Source organism: Bos javanicus, chromosome 17, assembly GCF_032452875.1.
Source record: "Bos javanicus breed banteng chromosome 17, ARS-OSU_banteng_1.0, whole genome shotgun sequence".
Classification (NCBI taxonomy): Eukaryota; Metazoa; Chordata; class Mammalia; order Artiodactyla; family Bovidae; genus Bos; species Bos javanicus.
In genome coordinates this window covers 59,880,069-59,899,338 of record NC_083884.1, presented here as the reverse complement: position 1 = coordinate 59,899,338, position 19,270 = coordinate 59,880,069, and the positions used below count along the sequence as shown (strand labels likewise).

Below are 19,270 nucleotides of genomic sequence, written 5' to 3'. Positions count from 1 at the left end.
CAGTAAAAACACTACAGGCTTTAAAAAGCCACCAGGGCCCTTAGCTGGGAGTGAGGGAATCATGGTGAGCTGGGAATACTTTCCACAAGGATTCAGCTACTCTACAAAAGGGACTCATGCCCTAGCATGGAGGGCTCTGAATGATCATGCCCAATCCAAATATTTGTGAATCTGAATCTATGTGCCAATCCTTGATACCTCTCCCTAGTATTCAACAAGTCCCAACACTGAAATTTATTTTTATTTTTCTGGCAATCCCTTTATTTCTTTCTTTTTTTTTATTATACAATTTTGTATGCACTTTATTCACTTAAAAATATGGAACGCTTCACGAATTTGCGTGTCATCCTTGCGGAGGGGCCATGCTAATCTTCTCTGTATCGTTCCAATTTTAGTATATGTGCTGCCAAAGCGAGCACTCCCTTTATTTCTTAAACTCAGCCTTATTCTGAGCAATAATACCAGTGAAACCACAAACTTAACTTGGTAAGAGGCTTTATTAGGCAGAGGTCTAGAGTCAAATAGACAGGGTTTGAATTTCTGTTCTGCCATGTTCTAGCTGTGTGACCTTAGGCAAGTTGCTTAACCTCTCTGTTCCTTCATTTCTTTAATTGTCTAATACTTTCAATTGCATAATAGCCATGTTATAGAGATGCTTCAAGAATTAAACATATTATAGTACCTGGCACAAGATAACTCTTAGCTAATTGTAGTAGCATTGTCACCGTTATCATTATGCATTTATCATATGATAAACCATTATCATGTGTTTATCATTATGTCTTATCATATAAATAAAGTAAATGCAAAGGATCAGAAATTTTACAAATGATCATCTATGTGGTATACCTAGTAAGAAAAGGATTCCTAACATTAATTCTCCCTCACAGTGTTCTCCACTGTCCAAGAACAATAAAACTTTGTATAAAGCAAAGGATCAAGAGCTATAAATGAAGACATGATGAAACGAAATGGTGAAAATTATATGCATAACAAAGGGCATGGCAGGGTCAGATGGGAAGGCATGTCAAGGGTCATGCCTTGGGCACAGGCTTAGGAATAAAGCCAACCTAAAATCAGCAAATGTTGGCGAGGATGAGGGGACAAGGCAACCTATGTACACCATAGGTGGGAATGTAAATTGATGTAGCCACTGTGGAAGACAGTATGGAGGTGCCTTAAAAAGCTAAAATTAGAATTATCATATGACCCACCAATTCCACTCCTGAGTATATATCCAAAAAGAACAAAAACACTACTTCAAAAAGACACACGCACCCAAATGCTCATAGTGGCATTATTTACAATTGCCAAGATAAAGAAGCAACCTAAGTGTCGATCAATAGATAAATGGATAAAAAGATGTGGTGTGCATGCTCAGTCGTTTCAGTCATAGCCGATTCTTTGTGACCCTATGGACCATTGCCTACAGGTTCCTCTGTCCGTGGGGTTCTCCAGGCAAGAATACTGGAGTGGGTTGCCAAGCCCTCCTACAGGGGATCTTCCCTACCCAAGGATCAAACCTGCATTTCCTCTGTCTCCTGCACTGACAAGTGGGTTTTTTACCACAGAGCCACCAAGGAAGCCCCATATACATACACACACGCACACACACCTGGCATCAGCCAGCCTAGCAACAGCCAGGGTGTTGTTCACCCTAAAAACAAGAAGTGGGTGCTGGATTCTGTCATTCCTAAAGCTGGCTTACTCAAGATCATCCAATTGCAGAAGCCAATAACAATAGAAAAGTATATAATTTGCAAGTATGCCTTTTTGGCACAGTTCAGGTCAGTTCAGTCTCTCAGTCGTGTCCGACTCTTTGTGACCCAGTGAATCGCAGCACACCAGGCCTCCCTGTCCACCACCATCTCCCGGAGTTCACTCAAACTCACATCCATCGAGTCGGTGATGCCATGCAGCCATCTCATCCTCTGTCATCCCCTTCTCCTCCTGCCCCCAATCCCTCCCAGCATCAGAGTCTTTTCCAACGAGTCAACTCTTCGCATGAAGTGGTCAAAGTACTGGAGTTTCAGCTTCAGCATCAGTCCTTCCAAAGAACACCCAGGACTGATCTCCTTCAGAATGGACAGGTTGGATCTCCTTGCAGTCCAAGGGACTCTCAAGAGTCTTCTCCAACACCACAGTTCAAAAGCATCAATTCTTCGGTGCTCAGCTTTCTTCACAGTCCAAGGCACCCATAATTGGGTTCTCCAGCCTTGCAACCAGAACAGTCCTAACTACAGCTCTGATCCACAGGGGTAAATGAGATGGTAAGGCTCAGAAAATACTTAACACAGAGTAAGATTCCACCATGCAGAGTTATTCTATTTTTAAGGTGACTAGGAAGAAATTGGACAAGGTGGAGGCGGGGAAGAGATACTCCAGCCATGAAGAGATACCCCACATCCAAGGTAAGAGAAACCCCAGTAAGACAGTAGGTGTTGCAAGAGGGCATCAGAGGGCAGATGCACTGAAACCATAATCACAGAAAACTAGTCAATCTATTCACACTAGGACCACAGCCTTGTCTAATTCAATGAAACTAAGTCATGCCCTGTGGGGCCATCCAAGACAGGTGGGTCATGGTGGACAGGTCTGACAGAATGTGGTCCACTGGAGAAGGGAATGGCAAACCACTTCAGTATTCTTGCCTTGAGAACCCTATGAACAGTATGAAGAGGCAAAATGATAGGATACTGAAAGAGGAACTCCCCAGGTTGGTAGGTGCCCAATATGCTACTGGAGATCAGTGGAGAAATAACTCCAGAAAGAATGAAGGGATGGAGCCAAAGCAAAAACAATACCCAGTTGTGGATGTGACTGGTGATAGAAGCAAGGTCCGATGCTATAAAGAGCAATATTGCATAGGAACCTGGAATGTTAGGTCCATGAATCAAGGCAAATTGGAAGTGGTCAAACAGGAGAGGGCAAGAATGAACGTCGACATTCTAGGAATCAGAGAATTAAAATGGACTGGAATGGGTGAATTTAACTCAGATGACCATTATATCTACTACTGTGGGCAGGAATCCCTTAGAAGAAATGGAGTAGCCATCATGGTCAACAAAAGAGTCCAAAATGCAGTACTTGGATGCAATCTAAAAAAAAAAAACAGAATGATCTCTGTTTGTTTCCAAGGCAAACCTTTCAATATCACAGTAATCCAAGTCTATGCCCCAACCAGTAATGCTGAAGAAGCCGAAGTTGAACGGTTCTATGAAGACCTACAAGACCTTTTAGAACTAACACCCAAAAAAGATATCCTATTCATTATAGGGGACTGGAATGCAAACGTAGGAAGTCAAGAAACACTTGGAGTAACAAGCAAATTTGGCCTTGGAATACGGAATGAAGCAGGGCAAAGGCTAATAGAGTTTTGCCAAGAGAACACACTGGTCATAGCAAATACCCTCTCCCAACAACACAAGAGAAGACTCTACATATGGACATCACCAGATGGTCAACACCGAAATCAGACTGATTATATTCTTTGCAGCCAAAGATGGAGAAGCTCTATACAGTCAGCAAAAACAAGACTGGGAGCTGACTGTAGCTCAGATCATGAACTCCTTATTGTCAAATTCAGACTTAACTTGAAGAAAGTAGGGAAAAACCACTAGACCATTTAGGTATGACGTAAATCAAATCCCTTATGATTATACAGTGGAAGTGAGAAATAGATTTAAGGGACTAGATCTGATAGATAGAGTGCCTGATGAACTATGGAATGAGGCTCGTGACATTGTACAGGAGACAGGGATCAAGACCATCCCCGTGGAAAAGAAATGCAAAAAAGCAAAATGGCTGTCTGAGGAGGCCTTACAAATAGCTGTGAAAACAAGAGAAGTGAAAAGCAAAGGAGAAAAGGAAAGATATAAGCATCTGAATGCAGAGTTCCAAAGAATAGCAAGGAGAGATAAGAAAGCCTTCCTCAGAGATCAATGCAAAGAAATAGAGGAAAACAACAGAATGGGAAAGACTAGAGATCTCTTCAAGAAAAGTAGAGATACCAAGGGAACATTTCATGCAAAGATGGGCTCGATAAAGGACAGAAAAGGTATGGACCTAACAGAAGCAGAAGATATTAAGAAGAGGTGGCAAGAATACACAGAAGAACTGTACAAAAAAGATCTTCATGACCAAGATAATCACAATGGTGTGATCACTCACCTAGACCCGGACATCCTGGAATGTGAAGTCAAGTGGGCCTTAGAAAGCATCACTACGAACAAAGCTAGTGGAGGTGATGGAATTCCAGTTGAGCTATTCCAAATCCTGAAAGATGATGCTGTGAAAGGGCTGCACTCAGTATGTCAGCAAATTTGGAAAACTCAGCAATGGCCACAGGACTGGAAAAGGTCAGTTTTCATTCCAATCCCAAAGAAAGGCAATGCCAAAGAATGCTCAAACTACAGCACGAATGCACTCATCTCACAGGCTAGTAAAGTAATGCTCAAAATTCTCCAAGCCGGGCTTCTGCAATATGTGAACTGTGAACTTCCAGATGTTCAAGCTGGTTTTAGAAAAGGCAGAGGAACCAGAGATCAAATTGCCAACATCCGCTGGATCATCAAAAAAGCAAGAGAGTTCCAGAAAAACATCTATTTCTGCTTTATTGACTATGCCAAAGCCTTTGACTGTGTGGATCACAATAAACTGGAAAATTCTTCAAGAGATGGGAATACCAGACCACCTGACCTGCCTCTTGAGAAACCTATATGCAGGTCAGGAAGCAATAGTTAGAACTGGACATGGAACAACAGACTGGTTCCAAATAGGAAAAGGAGTATGTCAAGGCTGTATATTGTCACCCTGCTTATTTAACTTCTATGCAGAGTACATCATGAGAAACGCTGGGCTGGAAGAAACACAAGCTGGAATCAAGATTGCCGGGAGGAATATCAATAACCTCAGATATGCAGATGACACCACCCTTATGGCAGAAAGTGAAGAAGAACTCAAAAGCCTCTTGATGAAAGTGAAAGAGGAGACTGAAAAAGTTGGCTTAAAGCTCAACATTCAGAAAACGAACATCATGGCATCTGGTCCCATCACTTCATGGCAAATAGATGGGGAAACAGTGGAAACAGTGTCAGACTTTATCTTTTTGGGCTCCAAAATCACTGCAGATGGTGATTGCAGCCATGAAATTAAAAAACGCTTACTCCTTGGAAGGAAAGTTATTACCAACCTAGACAGCATATTCAAAAACAGAGACATAACTTTGCCAACAAAGGTCCGTCTAGTCAAGGTTATGGTTTTCCCAGCGGTCATGTATGGATGTGAGAGTTGGACTGTGAAGAAAGCTAAGAACTGAAGAATTGATGCTTTTGAACTGTGGTGTTGGAGAAGACTCTTGAGAGTCCCTTGGACTGCAAGGAGATCCAACCAGTCCATTCTAAAGGAGATCATCAGCCCTGAGTGTTCTTTGGAAGGAATGATGCTAAAGCTGAAACTCCAGTACTTTGGCCACCTCACGCGAAGTGTGAGACTCATTGGAAAAGACTCTGACACTGGGAGGGATTGGGGGCAGGAGGAGAAGGGGACGACAGAGGATGAGATGGCTGGATGGCATCACTGACTCGATGGACGTGAGTTTGAGTGAACTCTGGGAGATGGTGACGGACAGGGAGGCCTGGCGTGCTGAGATTCGTGGGGTCTCAAAGAGTCGGACACGCCTGAGCAACTGAACTGAACTGAACTAGGAAGAAATCTTTCACTGAATGCCATACAAAATCATATGCTAGCTACATCTTAAAGCTTTCCCCTCTCTTCTAAATCCAGCATTCTTCAGCTTAAGAGTCACATAGACATCAGCACACCAGCTCGGTGACCTGCTAAGCTAATTAGCCCAGCGTTACAGGCGTTATGTGGACTTGCCGGAGATGATGTTTTGCAAATTCGGGGTGAAATATTTAATTAATCAAAGCTGCTCAGCCAGTTGTCACACTGAGTCAGTGTGCACTCGGGCGAGGGCTGGGGGTTCACAGAAGGAGGCCAGGGCAGACCTCTCCTGAGCCTTCTTCTACCGCCTTCACCACAGAAACCAATCGAACGGCATCAGCCACGCCAGTGAATTTCAAGCACTTGCTCCTGGCCCCTGACATTTCACAGCTCCAGGGTGTCCGGGGTGACCAGTGGCAGGTCGTCACGTGTCCCCGGGGGTACTACAGCACCGTGCCAGAGGAGATGCGATTACATGCTTTGGGAAGTAGACATTCCCACTGTGGGACCAGGTCGGGGAGAGAAGACCAATGTTTTATGTATGTGAGTGTGCATGCGTGCTTGCGTGTGTGTGTTTGGTAGTACATCCATATAATATTTCAGGGTAGACACACATTGCCTCCAAGGAGAAAACTAGGGGCAGAGAATCCTGAATACCTTTTTCATATTTCTAACATATTAAGTGACAAAGCCAGTTACAAAAATGTATGTCAAACATTTTTATATGATGTGTATCAAAAATAACAATATAACATTTTACATAAAATTATATGCACCCCATGCATATTTTTAACCACGATAAAGTATATTTTAAAATGTAGCTTATTTTTTGTTTTACATATTTTAAGTAGGTAACATACTTGCATGTAATTTTAATAATAATTTTTAAGATAATAATTTTTAAAAATAATAAAAATAAATGAAAATATAGCTACATAACTTATTGTGTCATTATACACATACACATTTGTTAAGTCTTCACAACTACCCTGTGAGTTACAGACTATTATCATATCCATTTTATTAATGAAGAAACAAAGGCACAGAGAGGTTAAGGTATATGCCCATAGTCACACAGCCAGTGAGCAGCAAACCAGGACTGAAACTGGAGCAATGTGCCTTGGAATCTGAGCACTTAAGGTCTAGGCTGGGCTGCCTATCACTGCCTCTGAGTCTTGTTTCATTTTTCAGGAAAGTAACATGCTCATTGGAGGAAAAAACTCAGAAAGTACAAACTACGAAGAAGTGAGGAGCTCCCCTAGTGGCTCAGCGATTAAGAATCTGCCAGCAATATAGGAGCTGCAGTAGAAGTGGGTTCGAAGATCCCCTGGAGGAGGGCATGGCAACCCACTCCAGAATCCCATGGACAGAGGAGCCTGGCAGGCTACAGTTCAGTTGAGTGCAGTTCAGTCGCTCAGTCATGTCCAACTCTGCGACCTCATGAACTGCAGCACGCCAGGCCTCCCTGTCCATCACCAACTCCTGGAGTCCTCCCAAACCCATGTCCATTGTGTTGGTGATACTATCCAACCATCTCATCCTCTGTCGTCCCCTTCTCCTCCTGCCCTCAATCTTTCCCATCATCATGGTCTTTTCAAATGAGTCAGTTCTCCTCATCAGGTGGCCAAAGTATTGGAGTTTCAACTTCAACATCAGTCCCTCCAATGAACACCCAGGACTACAGTTCACAGGGTCCCAGAGAGTCAAACAGGACTGAATCGACTTAGCACAGCACAGAGAAAGGTGATCACTTAAAATTGCACCACCTTCAGATATTATGTTACAAATCTCTCCAACCCCATTCTGTATGTATTTATGACTTTATGTAAAAAATAGGATAATATCTGACATACCTTTTTGTAACATGCTTTGTCACTTACTGGAAATACATTGGAAATAGAAAAAAAGTATTCAGGTATGTACATACTACCAAACACACACACACAGACACACACACATACCCCATATATACTTTTTCTGGATTTATTAATACATAAATGGTAACCTACTATACATAATATTCCATGTTTTGCTTTTCTTTTCCTTTCTTTCTTTCTTTCCTCTCTCTTTCACTCCCCCTTTCTCTCTCTTTGTTTTACTTATTTTTTTCTTACAGCAGACTCCTTACTCATGTGGACAGAGCTTTTCATTCTTTTATAAAACAGCACTGTGTTCCACCGTTGATACTTATACCCTAATTTATTTCACTAGTCCACGTGTGTTAGTTGCTCACTCGTGTCTGACTCTTTGTGACTCCATAGACTGTAGCCCACCAGGTTCCTCTGTGCATGGAATTCTCCAGGCAAGAGTACTGGACTGGAAAGGAAAGCTGTTCCTTTCTCCAGGGGATCTTCCCGACCCAGGGATCAAACCTGGGTCTCCTGCATTGCAGGCAGATTCTTTACCATCTGAGTCACCAGAGAAGCCCTCACTAGTCCATACTGGTAAGTATTAAGGTTGTTTCCAATCTTTACAAAGAAGGTGACATTTGAACTGAGACCTAAAATAAGGCAGACAGACAAAGATCAAGAGAGGAGGTAAAGAAAACAGAGTCAAGATGTAGGAACTAACGCATGCAAAGGTCCTGAGGCCTATGAAGTGGAGAGAAGATATGTATGGCAGTGGCCCAGAGCAAAGCAGAGGCGCCAGATGGTATCTGAGGCAGGCAACAGAGAACAGACCCTGTTGGACCTGGCTAGTTCTGTGAAAAGTCCCATCTCCATCCTAAGAACAATTGAAGCCACCAACAGGCATGTGTTTCTCGGAATTAAATAGAAAAGTCCCACTTCCCCTTCTCTAAGAAGCCCAATCCAGGCCTGAGCTCCCGGCCCGATGGTGTAGATTGAATCAGAGAGTCTTGACCCCACGCTCTGCCCTGGGTGGCCCGTCCACTTCCTTCCAGTTAGCTAGACAGAGTCAGAACTCAAGGCACTTCCTCCATCCTGCCCAGCCCCCTCCTTCTGCCCCAGGGCAAGGGTTCTCAGCCTTGTGTTGGGAATTTTTGTCATCTCCCACCCAGGAGTGGGTATATAAAGATACAGGAGAGGTGTTAAGCCTTCGGTAATTATCACTTCTGGGGTGGGAGGAGGGAGTCCAGATGGGGTCAAGTGGGGAGTAAGTTTATTTTCTCACTGAATTCCATGTTCTCGTTAAGTCCCAAGGCCTGGGCTCAGGGTGTGTGCATGCATCCTCCATCAGAAACAAGGGGAGTTGGTGCCATCTCCACCTGGTTTCTCAGACAGAAGGGTCCACCTGGAACCCATGGAAGCAAGCCTGCTTGGGCTGGAATTAGGCTGAATATGTTGGAGCAACCTCACAATCTAACATGCATTTTCATTTGACTGGATAGGAATGCACCCCACCCCCACCACCATCACCACGCTTTTCTGTACATCCAGAATGCTGACACTGCCCTGGTGGTCCAGTGGTTAAGAGTTCACCTTGCAGTGCAGGGCACACGGGTTCAATCCCTGTTCAGCAAACTAAGATCCCACAGGCCACGGGGCAGCTGAGCCCATGCACCACAGCTAGACAGTCTGTGCAGCACAACGGAAGAAGACCCCGCCTGACGCAATGCAGGTCCCGGGGCGAGACAACCAAGACCCAACACAGTCTAAGAAATAAATCTTTTTTTTTTAAAGAATGCTTCCTCCCAAACCTCACTTCCAGGATGAGAAATGTTTACGTTTTGATTACAATTTTCTCATTTTATAAGCTTCAGAGTCCCACCGAAATCCCAGATAAAGGACTGAAAACAGAGACAGAAATAGATCCCAGATTTCAGAAGTTTTCTAAGACGTCATGAACCCTGTGGGGTTCAGAGGGATTAATATTCTGGGACCAAAGCCACAGCTTGAAAAGTCCTCTCTTCTAGTCCTTGAATCTCTTTTGCCAAAATAGCCTCAACAAATGTCTAACTGGTCTACCTACCATCACTCCTGGCATTGCCCATTGATTCCATACCTTTGCCAGGCTGATGTTTTGTGTTTTTTTCACATAATTATGAATATCATTGTTCCTGTATGCTTTGGGCTCTTTAAGTGTATCAACTTATTCAGATCTCTCAATAGTTCTATTATGTAAGCCCTATGGTTATTTCCATTTTACAGATGAGAAAATAGACTGATGGAAGAACTTAAGCAGATTCAACAGCTAATTAGTGGTACTGCTGGAATTTGAACCTAGGTAGTCTCTCCCTCGGAGAAGGCAGTGGCACCCCACTCCAGTACTCTTGCCTGGCAAATTCCATGGATGGAGGAGCCTGGTGGGCTACAGTCCATTGGGTCGCTGAGGGTTGGACACGACTGAGCGACTTCACTTTCACTTTTCACTTCCATGCACTGGAGAAGGAAATGGCAACCCACTCCAGTGTTCTTGCCTGGAGAATCCCAGGGATGGGGGAGCTAGTGGGCTGCCGTCTACGGGGTCACAGAGTTAGATATGACTGAAGCAACTTAGCAGCAGCAGCAGTCTCTCCCTAACGCTACTCTGTCTAATATGGCAAGTAGCCATGTGGGGCTATAACACATTTGAAATATAGAAAGTTCTCATGCAGATGCTTCCCTGTTAGCTCAAGTGGTAAAGAATCTGCCTGCAGTGCATGAGACCCTGGTATGATTCCTGGGTTGGGAAGATCCCCTGGAGAAGGGATAGGCTACCCACTCCAGTATTCTTGAATGGAGAATCCCATGGACAGAAGAGCCTGGCAGATTACAGTCCACAGAGTTGCAAAGAGTTGACATGACTGAGTGACTTTCACTTGTCACATTGAGATGTGCCCTGAGTTAAGTACACACTGGATTTTGAAGGCTAAGTTCGAAAAAGAAAATGTAACACTTCTCATTCATTGTTTTATACTGATTGTATGTTAATATGAGAATATTTTGGACATACTGGGTTCCATACAAATATATCATTAAAATCAACTCATCCTGTTTCTTACTTTTTTAGGTAGGTTGGTAGGTTTTGTTGCTAAGTTGTGTCCAACTCTTACAACCCCATGGAGGGGTTGTAAGAGTCTGTAGCCCACCAGTCTCCTCTGTCCAAGGGATTTCCCAGGCAAGAATATCGGAGTGGGTTGCCATTTCCTTCTCCAGGGGATCTTTCTGACTCAGGTATTGAACTCAGATTTCCTGCATTGCAGGCAGACTCTTTACTGACTGAGCAACCAGGGAAGCCCCTACTTTTTTTTAATGTGGCTTTCAGAAATTTTACAGTCACATGTACAACTCATACTTTATTTCTACTAGACTCTAGCATGGGCTAGAGTCTTAACCATCATGCTATATTATCTCTCACGCCAAACAGATCATGCCTCTATCCCTTAGGACTCAATCATTTCTTTTCCCCTAATACCAGATGACGCCTTGGCCTCACACCATCTCATTCTCTGGTTTCTGCCTCTCTCCATCTACATGTCCCACTGCTCTTCTCACTGGAGAGGCGTCCCCAGCCACTCATGAACCTTGTGCTCACCCTCTGAGCCACTGACCAGTGAGGCCAATGTGCCTCATTCTCTTTCTGCTCTTGTCCATGCTGTTCCTTGAGCCAGAACACTGTTCCCTGCTTCCCTCAATTAACTCCCACTTGTTCTACTTCTCCAGGGATGCTTCCCCTGACTACTCAGCTTCCCCCAAAATGCTCTCCTGGTGTCCTGAGCCTTTCCTTAATGGCATAACCACTGTTTATGATGACATGTATGTAGAATTTTTTGATTACTGGCTTTATCTGACAGAATTCAATTGGGAGTCTAAAATCACACCAATTACCTTAACAGACAGAATTTAATATAAAGAACTGCTGGGCTTCCATGGTGGCTCCATGGGAAAGAATCTGCCTGCAATGCAGGAGATGTGGATTCTACCCCTAGATCAGGAAGATCTCATGGAGGAGGAAATGGCAACCCACTCCATTATTCTTGCCTGGGAAATTCCATGGACAGAGGAGCCTGGCAGGCTACAGTCCCTGGAAGCACAAAGAGTCAAACTACAACTGAGCATGCACACATACACACTTTAAATCAAAACTTGATCAGAAATGTGGAGAAACGTGGGTGCCAGGCCTCACGGTCCTCCGTCTTGCCCAATGACATGCGCCTCCTGTTGTTGTTCAGTCACTAAGTTGTGTGCAATTCCTTGAGACCCCATGGACTGCAGCACACCAGGCTTCACTGTACTTCACTATCTCCTGGAGTTTGCTCAAACTCATGTGCATTGAGTCAGTGATGCCATCCAGCCATCTCATCCTCTGCTGCTCTCTTCTCCTTTTGCCTTCAATCTTTCCCAGCATCAGGGTCTTTTCCAAAGAGTCAGCTCTTCACATCAGTGGCCAGAGTATTGGAGTTTTGGCTTTGAAAGCAGTCTCTCCAATGAGTATTCAGGGTTGATTTCCTTTAGGATTGACTGGTTTGATCTCTGTGCAGTCCAAGGGACTTTCAAAGAGTCTTCTCCAGCACAATTCAAAAGCATCATCCTAGGTGGCCAATAAATATTTGCTGAATAATAAATAGATGGAGGAATGAGTGAATGGATTCATCTAGAGACACTCCAGCCTACCCACAAAATAACAGGACTCCACGTACGGAGAAAATCTTGGACTGGGTTGAAAGGAATAATGGGGCTCAGCTTCAATGACTCATGGTAACAGTTTACAGACTGGGAAACTGATCCTCAAATTCTTAGGATTTGTTGGGAAATTCAGCAGGCATGAGCTCTCATCTTTAGTATCAATATTATTATTTTTCAAATAAACTCTTCATGCCTATTACAGACTATAAAAGTGAGACTTTTAATAATGTAAATATTTAATTCACTGTTGCCCAGTTCAATAAATAATGTAAGAATCATTTATTTTTAACCTCAAATGTTAAAAAATTATGCTCATTGATTTTTTAACTCACTCTTTGCTTGTTTTTCAAAATAAATTATGTGTCAGAGATGCTAAGATAGATATATAAGTACACACACACACACAGATAGATATAGATATATATATTTTCCCATCAGCTCTTCACAGTAAGTGACAGTTAAGAAACTATGAATAATCAAGGCTGGGCCTGAGCTGTTCATATTAATGTCAGGAATTCAGGGATGAGTTTTACTTCTCTTCTCACTGACTTTCACCTATGGGTGAACCATAGGAGACTTATCCTGGACGCTCAGAATGTTTGTTATGTGTCCCTAGCATTTTGATGACCTTGGATGTGGACAAGCCATGTAACCTCTCAGGGATTCAGTTGCTCAATTTGTAAACTGCTAATCATCCCTGATATGCAGATGACACCACCCTTATGGCAGAAAGTGAAGAGGAACTCAAAAGCCTCTTGATGAAAGTGAGAGAGGAGAGTGAAAAAGTTGGCTTAAAGCTCAACATTCAGAAAACAAAGATCATGGCATCTGGTCCCATCACTTCATGGCAAATAGATGGGGAAACAGTGGAAACAGTGTCAGGCTTTATCTTTTTGGGCTCCAAAATCACTGCAGATGGTGACTGCAGCCATGAAATTAAAAGACGCTTACTCCTTGGAAGAAAAGTTATGACCAACCTAGATAGCATATTCAAAAGCAGAGACATTACTTTGCCAACAAAGGTCCGTCTAGTCAAGGTTATGGTTTTTCCAGTGGTCACGTATGGATGTGAGAGTTGGACTGTGAAGAAAGCTGAGTGCTGAAGAATTGATGCTTTTGAACTATGGTGTTGGAGAAGACTCTTGAGAGTCCCTTGGACTGCAAGGAGATCCAACCAGTCCATTCTAAAGGAGATCAGTCCTGAGTGTTCTTTGGAAGGACTGATGCTAAAGCTGAAACTCCAGTACTTTGGCCACCTCATGTGAAGAGTTGACTCATTGGAAAAGACTCTGATGCTGGGAGGGATTAGGGGCAGGAGGGAAAGGGGACAACAGAGGATGCGATGGCTGGATGGCATCACTGACTCAATGGACATGAGTTTGAGTGAACTCCGGGAGATGATGATGGAAAGGGAGGCCTGGCGTGCAGCGATTCATGGGGTCGCATAGAGTCAGACACGACTGAGCGACTGAACTGAACTGAACTGAAGTGAATCATCTCTGATGTTTCTTCCAGCCATAAAGAACCACTCAAAGAATTGGAATCCTCAGTCCCCGATTTATATCAATTCCTGGAATCTCACTGTATTCCATAGGCCTTTCTTGCTCTTAATGTTGGGGACAAAGTGATTTCAGAGGAGAAGAAATAAGATGTGGGCAGCCTACGCACGCTAATAACAAAAGAATTGGACTCACACACAAAGGAAATGAGATTCCCGAGCAATGCCCCCATTTATGAAAGGGCAGAAGGAAAAGAGAGAGACTTTTCATACGGCTCGAGGTTTAAACACTCGAGAACATTACCCAGGCATCGGATATCTCAGGAACCAAGGGAGCTGGCGTCCCACTAAGTTAAAACACATATGGAAAATGTTAAACAGGGAGGCGAGGCAGTGAGAGTCTACATGAGTTCAAGAGACACCTCGATTTGTTTCTGGGAAAGGAGGAAATTGTCGTACATGGCAAACAAGTCGAAAGGTTGAATTAAGCTAAATCCCAATAGAGGAAAGAGTGGATGGGCTGGAGTATATTTTTTTTCTTTCTTTCCTTTTGTGAGTGTGTGTGTGTTGGAGGAGGGGGAGTATTGTTCTCATTCCTTTCTCTCATATTCTTCTCATAGTAAAACGTCTCTGCTCAAGATATTTAACCAACACACCAAAGAAGCGGGACAAATTGGTCGATTGGGATTGACATATATACACTGCCACGTGTAAAACAGATAGCTAGTGGGAAGCTGCTGTGTATAACACAGGAAGCTCAGCTCGGTCCCCCACGATGGCCTGGCTGTGGGGAAGGCATGCGGGAGAAGGTCCAAGAGGGAGGAGATGTATGTATGCATACAGCTGCTTTACTACACTGTACAGCAGAAACTAATGCAACACTGCAAAGCAATTATATTCCAATAAGAAATTAAAATAAAGTGCTCTGAGTCCTAATCCTAACCACCAACTTGTGTGACCTTCAGCAAATTTCTTAACCCAACAAGGACCTCGATTTCCCCTAATGACATCTGGTGGTGAATTTGCTTAAGCAGACCTCTTTGGGTGGAGAACAGGAAGACAGGATTCAAGACCCAAGGTATCCATTGGAGGACACCTGAGTTATCCAAATTTCCATCTGCACATCCCAAAGTCTTCCTGAAATTGACTCAGTCCCTTGAAGAGAAAGATGTGGGTGGAGCAGCCCTTCCCCGCACTGTCCATGGGTAGGGATGGCTCTGGATTTTGGATAAAGACAAAGTTGTAAGAGTCTTTAGGATGTGTAATTGAATTTTTTTTTCATTAGAAGGTACAGAATACGTTTTATCACAGCATTGTCCATTATAGCCAAAGAAATAGAAACAATCTCCATTGCAAACCGAAAGGGATGCTGAACATGTATAAAGGAGGACACCTAACAGCCAGTAAAATTCAGATTTTTATAGATTTGGTCTCATGGGAAAATTCCTACATACACAAGTGTAATAAGCATGATCAGAACTGTACACAAATATAGAGTCTAAATTTATCTTACATATTGTGCTTATGCATGCAAATATTAGGCACAGGTTCTGGGACTGGTAAATTACCCTGGAGGCAATATCCAGTTCATGGTCTCCCTTTTCTTTTTAGCCTATGAGTTAAGAACACTCGGTTTCTTTTTTAAGATTTTTAAGTGATTGAAAAAAAGTCAAAAAAAATAATATTTCAGAACACGTGAAAAGTTGTAAAATGCAAATGTCAGTGTTCAAAGATCGTGTTACCAGTGGTCTTCATACTATTATGGACTGCTGAATAATGCAACAGAGAGTGGAAGCTTGCAAAGCTGAAAGCACTGCTATCTGGCCCTTTACAGAAAACGTTTGCTGACCCGTGCACTTAAGGACAGTGATAAAGGATACATACCTAAGAGATCATCGTGGGATGGCTGGATGGTATAGGCTTTTTGTTTTAGTCTTAAAAGTTTCTCTCAATTTCTACTTTTTCCAAACAATGTCTATTTGATGACTTTGGTACTAAATAAAACATATCCATTTATTTAAAATCCTGCAAATAATGAAGACCTAAATAGACATTTCTCCAAGGAAGACAGATGGCCAAGAAGCACATGAAAAAATGCTCAACATCTCTAATTATTAAAGAAAGGCAAATCAAAACGACAATGAGGTATCACCTCACACTCAGTCAGAATGGTCATCATTACAATATCTGCAAACAAGAAATGCTGAAGAGGGTTTGGAGAAAAGGGAACCAACCCTCTTACACTGTTGGTGGAGAATATAAATTTGTTGTTCAGTCAGTAAGGAGGTTCCTCATAAAATGAAATATGGAGCTACCATATGGTCCTGCAATGCCACTCCTGGGCATATATCTGGACAAAGTATAATTTTAAAAGATGCCTACACCTCAATGTTCATAGCAACACTATTCACAATAGGCAAGACAGGGACATATCCTAAATGCCCATCAATAGAGGAATGGATAAAGAAGATGTGATACATATATACAATCACTGTGGATGGAGACTGCAGCCATGAAATTAAAAGATGCTTGGTCCTTGGAAGGAAAGCCATGGCAAACCTAGACAGCATATTAAAAAGCAGAGACATCATTTTGCCAACAAAGGTCCATCTGGTCAAAGCTATGGTTTTTCCAGTAGTCATGTACAGATGTGACAGCTGGACCATCAGATCAAATTCAGATCAGTCGCTCAGTCGTGTCTGACTCTTTGCGACCCCATGAATCGCAGCACGCCAGGCCTCCCTGTCCATCACCAACTCCCGGAGTTCACTGAGACTCACGTCCATCGAGTCAGTGATGCCATCCAGCCATCTCATCCTCTGTTGTCCCCTTCTCCTCCTGCCCCCAATCCCTCCCAGCATCAGTCTTTTCCAATGAGTCAGCTCTTCGCATAAGGTGGCCAAAGTACTGGAGTTTCAGCTTTAGCATCATTCCTTCCGAAGAAATCCCAGGGCTGATCTCCTTCAGAATAGACTGGTTGGATCTCCTTGCAGTCCAAGGGACTCTCAAGAGTCTTCTCCAACACCACAGTTCTAAAGCATCAATTCTTCAGCACTTAGCCTTCTTCACAGTCAAGGTTTTTTAATTGTGGTGCTGGAGAAGACGCTTGACTGAAAGGAGATCAAACCAGTAAATCCTAAAAGAAATCAACCTTAAATATTCATTGGAAGGATTGATGCTGAAGCTGAAGTCCCAATACTTTGGCCACCTGATGTGAAAAGCTGGCTCATTGGAAAAGACCCTGATGCTAGGAAATATTAAGGGGAGGAAGGGAAGGGGGTGACAGAGGATGAGATGGTTGGATAGCATCACTGATTCAATGGACATGAATCTGAGCAAATTCCGGGAGATAGTGAAGGACAGGGAAGTCTGGCATGCTGCAGTTCAAAGGGTCACAAAGAGTCGGACACAATTTAGTGATGGAACACCAACAACATATATACAGTGGAATATCACTCAGGCATAACAAAGAATGAAATTCCAATTGCAACAACACGGATGGTAGAAGAGCGTGGAGGCTGCGTGTTAGACTCAGACCCTTCTCTCCCTAGAGAAGGAAATGGCAACCCACTCCAGTATTCTTGCCTGGAGAATGCCATGGACAGATGACCCTGGGAGGCTACAGTCTATGGAGTCACAGAGTCAGACACGACTGAGCAACTAACACACACACTCCCTGCCCCACCCCACCCCCAGACAGCAGGATGGACTGCATTCTGCATAAGTGGAGGACAAGTTAAAGATCCTTCCAGGTGCCCTTGCCAGGGTGTCCAAGAAGGTCATGCTTCCATTTGTCACAGCTGTGTGTGCCATTCTGTCATTTGCCTTTTAAAAATTTAACCATCAGATCACTTTTCCATGTAAGAGGGGGGAAATCCCGGCCAGAAACTGCAAACCAGGAGCTGCTGACCAGATGTGCCCGTCTTAAGAGTGCATGAGCTGCTGGCTTATAACAGTTAACACAAGATCCCCTGGAAAAGCCTGTAGTTAATAATATCCCCATCTCCACTCCCCAGGGACCTTTGGCTTCCTCCACTCCTGTCTTCAACACCCACAAGGTATGCTAAGCACAGAGAACCCGGAAAACAGAATGGGCAAATCCCCACAGGGACGCATGCCCATTTGGCATCAATGCTGAGGTCAAAGGAAGTCGACGTGCAGCAAGAAGCAGCAGCACGAGCAGTTTGGGACAGGGGAGATAGTACATTGCCAAAAAGGGGCTCAGGACTCTAAGGAGAGATGGAGACCAAGGAGGAACATTCTTCAGGGAGGCGGCATCCGGTGGAGTTGACGTGCTCAAGACGAAGCATCAGACACACCTGGAGCTATTCCCAGCCCAGCCATTTACAAGTCCTGGGACCCGGGTAAGTCCCTTATTCTCTCAAAACCTCAGTTTCCTCATTTAAAATAATAATGTTAATTGCCAATTCTTGGGCTGTTACAAGAATCAAATTGGAGAATGCAAGGAAAGAGCTTGGCATGAACTTTGGCACCTACTGAGCACTCAATAAATAATAACCCTGTTATGACTGTCATTTAGATTTTTGTCATTACTATTATTATTACTACTGTAGCATTAGGCTTATTGATTTGGAGGTAGTTTCAGTGTTTAAGGTTCCTGTGATTCCAGCAACTGAATGAAAGAAACACTGGAAGTTCCTGAAATCAGAGGAGGACAGTGGTGGAGTAAGTATGGGCTTTCAGATCATAACCCCTGGTGATCAGAGCCCCAGTTCTGTCCAAAGCTAGTTAGTCTCAGCTTTCTGAATCTCAGCCACTTGCAAAATGGTAATCAGGGCATTTTCTTCATTGTAGAGGTTGCAGAACAAATAAGAAAATTAAAACATCTAGGAACTTCCCTGTGGTCCAGTAGTTAGGATTCTGTGCTTTCCCTGCAGGGGGCATTGGTTCAATCCCTGGTTGTGGAACTAAGATCCCACATGCTGTCAAAAGACAAAAGAAAAGATAAAATAATTTCTATGCATCAGTTACTTTCTTGTGACTCTGAGTGATGTGGTCTGTAAAAAGGGGGAGTAAGATAGCTGTGTTGCCTGTTGCCCCACCAGCCCCCTAGAACTCACTGCTTCTCTTATTCAATTCCACCCTCACCACCACCCCCATGCCCAGCTGCCAAGGTCTCTAGGATCTGAAACCGTCTTTCACATTCCATCCTGTCTCGTCTCTGAAAGGCCTCCATTGTACTAGAAGGGGCTTAGGCTGAGTAGGTTTCTTTGCAAAAGTTGCCTGGCCCCGTAAGCTGCCTGCCAGCAGCAAAGGAAGGTGTCAAGGTGCAAATGGGAACCAGATTTCTTTCCTTTAGAAGCTTCTCAAGGTTGCAGACTACTGGGTTGGTCTGCCTTTATATTCTGAATTATTGGGCCACACTTCGGCCAACAAAACAATATCCTTAAAGATTAGCATGAGAACATGGAGAGAAAATAACTTGACTGGCTGTTGGGATTAGATGGTGTGTTTCTCTCCT

The 19,270-nt window shown here is 43.5% G+C and overlaps 1 non-coding gene across 1 annotated transcript; it reads right to left on the bottom strand.

Moving 5' to 3' along the window:
• Window positions 1-312: 312 nt before the first annotated feature.
• LOC133229311 (U6 spliceosomal RNA) lies at window positions 313-419 on the bottom strand. Its single transcript, XR_009730536.1, has one exon. It is a non-coding gene; the product is annotated as a U6 spliceosomal RNA (small nuclear RNA).
• Between the last annotated feature and the right edge of the window lie 18,851 nt (window positions 420-19,270).